The 4,427-nt window shown below is 41.3% G+C and overlaps 1 long non-coding RNA gene across 1 annotated transcript; it reads left to right on the top strand.

Moving 5' to 3' along the window:
- Positions 1-1,932: 1,932 nt before the first annotated feature.
- Positions 1,933-2,884, top strand: LOC123385538. The gene is made up of 2 exons (XR_006598262.1): positions 1,933-2,144; positions 2,481-2,884. It is a non-coding gene; the product is annotated as an uncharacterized LOC123385538 (long non-coding RNA).
- Positions 2,885-4,427: the final 1,543 nt, after the last annotated feature.

Here is a 4,427-nt window from a genome sequence, read left to right as displayed (position 1 = left end):
CCAGAAATAATTATGCCTCATTTAGATCTCACGAGCTATTACTGTTTGACAAAGCAGCTGCAGTTTTAAGTAATGGCCAAGTGGGAGCTATATACACATTCTATGGTAGGAGTTGATTATAAATACCTACCTTTTGCTTTAAGTAACATATTAGCCAATCCTTCCTTTGATGGAAAAATACGTACATAAAATCCTTTTAAAACCCCTATGGGGTGTGTGTGTGTATGTGCGTGTATGTGCATGTGCGTGTGCGTGTGTGTGTGTGTGTGTGTGTGGTGGGAACAGAGAAGTGAGGGGTACTGTGTATATGTGTGTATATTTAAGGGGTAGATTGGGGGGGCATGGAAGGACCCTAGTATAGGCAGTCTTTGTTGTGGTGACAACAATATATTGAATATTCCTAAGTTCAAATTGGTGAATCTCAAATAAATTCATGTTGTAACAAGGCTCTTAACATTTTAACAAAATTTTAGGAGATTGAGTTGATTTAAAAACTTTCATGACTTGAACAGTTGTCAGATACAGTGTAGCACACCTAGCTAAATTTGAATTTCAAATAAACAGCAAATAAATTTTTAGCATAAGTTTATCCCAAATATTGCATGGCATATACTTATACTAAAAATTCATCATTGTTTAGCTGACATTCGAATTTAACTGGGTGTCCTGAATCTTTATTTGCTAAGCCCGGTAAGCAATAACGAAGTGAATATATGGAAGCCATTCCTTCAAAATTATTTAGTACAGCATAACTCGAATGTGCTATTTCAAAGTAAAGGAGCTGTTTCATCAACACTCGAGAAAGTTACGATCTGCAGTTGTGTCAATACCAAAAAGCTCATGTGCCTGACTTTTGCCTCCTCCTTGTTTTATTTTATTAAACAATACCACTCCAAAGCCCAATGCATCACTTTGAGGGAGGATGCCACATTTTAGCTATTCCCTTATCCTTGAAGACAAAAGCTTTGAAAAATTAGGACCATGTTTGGGTCCTAGATACATAAAGTATGCTTGCCAGCAAAATGCAATGTATTGTTTCAAGCTGATTTCCCCCCTTTTCCTTGGGAGAAAAGTACAGCATCTTAAACTAAAGCACACTTCAGCCGTTCCCCCTGTGCTAGCCTGGTGCCAGCAGCCACAACACAGGGTTTTCATCTTGGCTTCAAAGTGTGGTGGAGGGAGTTTGGGGGAGGGGAGTGGGGAAGAAAAGGGAGGGCAAGTTGAATGCAAAAAAGGAAACAAACAAACAAAAAAGAAAAATGGAATGGGGTGAGTAGAAGGAGAAGTCTCCTATCTTTCAATTATCACGTCCCGTGGCCAGGCTGTGAGATGCAAAACCTTCACCGTTTTCCCTGTTGTGTATTGTTTTTGTTACTGCCACTTCCCATGCTGGGAAGATTCTTGTCATCCCTCACATATTTTATCCACAGAAAAGGCTGCCCTGCCCTGGGCTTGGTGATTGAGGCTGTGCCCCTGGTGTGCCACTCTATCACTGGTTCCCAAGGCTGTCTAGCCTGGGAAAAGCTGCGTGGACACGTTCCAAAATCAGCATTACATGCATCATTGTTCTTACCCTCCCTGATTAGAGTGCACACAATGAAAACAACAGCAACAGCCTCGTTTTCTAGCCCTCCTCCCCACAAGGCAGTTCTTAGTCTGTTTTTCTTTCTCTAGGTCTTCCTACAAGTTAACTGCTTCAGTGCTGGGGGAGTCCCAGACCTCACAGCAACTGCCCTGCCAAGTTGCTTTGTGCTTCTGGGAGGTCACTCCCAGCTCTGGGGCAGTGGGGAGGCGGGCAGAGCTTTCCTGTCTCCTGGAAATCTGGGCAAAGTAACTAACAGGGCGAAAAGTCAAAAGCTGTGTGTGGTGCTGCTGGGTCAGCTGTGGGCATGCATTCCAGGACAGCTCTTCACAGCCCTGAGGTTGGTTAGGGGCTCTGAGTTTCTCATCTGTAAAGTGGGGACAGATGTAAAGAGGTGGGGCTCCTGGTGGAGGTGGGGGTCCTGGTGTTTTAACTCTGAAAGCCACAAAAATCTATCTGCATCAAACCTGTTGGATTTAGTGGTTGAGTCTCAATTATCCATAGGAAACTCTTCTCAACTGTCTTTGGAACTTTTGAATAAGATCTTTATAAACATTTGCAGGTATGTGGGGATACTGGGTGGGGAATGATAATTTTTACTTTAAAAGCTATTGGGCAAATCCAAGTCCTATTATAATAAATACTAAAATGAAAGTTCTGTTACAAAAATAAAAAAAGAAGGAAAAAGACATCCAATATGCAGCTTGTGACTTCTTCTTTATTTTAAATAGTGAAGGGTACGTGATATTTCAGGATAACTGAAGAATTTGTTCCTCTGGATTATATTGTAACATAATTGGTCTGGCTTTTATTAAGAGTGTGAGCGGATGAAGGGGCTATGTGAGGCTATGTGAGCGTGTGTCAGTACACTCAAAGCTGTAACTCTAACTGTTCACAGATTGCACACCTATCATGAAGCTGGAGAGCCCTTCCACACACCCAGAGTCACAGCCACAGTGGAGAAGGACTTTAATGCAGATGCGGAGACAGACATTATTTGCTGTGTTTCTGGTATCTGTCCTGAGACCAAGCATTATGTACATTTATGGTCTGGATGGGGGACTGGTCATGAACTTGCTTTCAGCCCACTCAGAAAGATGAAAGGCTGAAGTTTACTTTTGAGTCACTATCCTTGACTTTAAGTACTTTTAGGACGTAAAACAAATAGAGAATGACCCAAAGCATTGTGAGCTCTTAGAATGCACAGATTCACTGGTGCTGTGCAAAGGTTTCCTCCTGGTTGAAGCTGGATGTCACTTTCCTGCTACTTTAATAAAGAGCCACAAGACTGCTAGTAGAAAACCAATGTCTTTTATTGACCTATACAAGTGAAGGGGCTTCCTTCCTTTTCCTCCCCCCCCCCCCCCCGCCGGTTCTTCCACATGAGGCTAGAGGCATGATGGCTGTAATTAACCATAATGCTGTTAGCCAATTTCTGATAAATTGTATTTTTGAGGTCCACACATCACATCCATTTTCCAGAAGTTTGACTGTTGGCCAATTATTTGTCTCCCTGCAAATATCTATACAGGATGCCCAGTGTCTCAAAAACAAATAAGTGAGCCAAACTCCAAATCAAAAACTGAATTGTATCACTTGCCCAAGACATGATTTTTCTTACCAACCATAAAAATCTCACAATGAGAATTGAGGTAGAAAATCATAGTATGATGCTAGGGACAAGAGTAGATCTAGTTTGTCTACTAGACAAATTAGAGAATTTGAATTCTAGAAGAATTTGAATTTGAATAGAAATTGAATACCAGAAGCTGAATTGGTTCTGGTTTTCAAGGCTGTAAAGGTCCCTTTTGTAAGGAAAGCTTATTTCTTTGGACTCAGGATACAAGTAGGGAGGAAATGCAACATCATATCCTCTTACAGCCTTTTTTTTACTACTCCCAAACACTCTGAGAATAAATGTTTGTGGGGATGAGTTAGACTATTTACATTATTACATTGTATCAGTAGCATTTCTTTCCTTGAAGTAAAACTGCTTGCTGGCATTTGCAGTAGTATCTCATGTCGACTCTTCCTGAGTCAACATGTGTAAGCAATCTCAGCGCAGGGATCTTCCTTGTCCATATCCCCAGCTGATCCTGAAAGGTTCTCACCAGAGAGGAGCTGTCAAAGCCACTAACGGAGCAGAATGCAGGCAAGAGCACAGGATCTGGTGTTTGAAATCTTGTAATTTGTGGCTCCATCACTTGGAAACTTTGGGACAACCAACCACTTTCTCACTGTTCCTACTTCTCAGAACTGATGTGAGGATTAAATGAGATAAAGGGGAAGAATGCCATATAAAGTGTAGTTAAATTTTAGTTGCTGAAGTCTTATCATTGTGTAAAAACTGTGAAAATGAGATTTGCCACTGAACCAAATTGATTTACAGTGTGTAATGCTTAGCGAGTTTTATTGTTTTTTTTAAGTGTAGCTCTGCATTAGGCCATTGCTTTGAAGCTATTTCAGAGGGGGCTTTGCACACACAGACACAAAACATTTAAACTTTAACAATATCTGAATTAGTTTCCTTGGGTTGCCATACAAAGTACTACAAACAGGTAGCTTAAAGCAACAGGAATGTGTTCTCTTGTAGTTGTTAAGGCTAAGGTCTGAGATCAAGGTGCCAGCAGGATCATGCTCCCCCTGAGATTCTGGGTAGAATCTTCCTGACTCATTCCTAACTTCTGCTGGTAGCCATCAGTCTTTGGCCTTCATCAGCTTGCAGTTGAATAACTTCAATCTCTGTCTCCATGTTCACATGGCTTTCTCCCTGTATCTTTATGTCTTCCCATGGTTATCTCCTTCTTCTTGTAAGGACACCAGTCATGTTGGATTGGGCCCATTC

The sequence above is a fragment of the Felis catus genome, chromosome B2 (assembly GCF_018350175.1).
Source record: "Felis catus isolate Fca126 chromosome B2, F.catus_Fca126_mat1.0, whole genome shotgun sequence".
In the NCBI taxonomy this organism is placed as follows: Eukaryota; Metazoa; Chordata; class Mammalia; order Carnivora; family Felidae; genus Felis; species Felis catus.
Note: the sequence above shows the minus strand (reverse complement) of the source record. Positions and strands in the feature narration are given on the sequence as shown.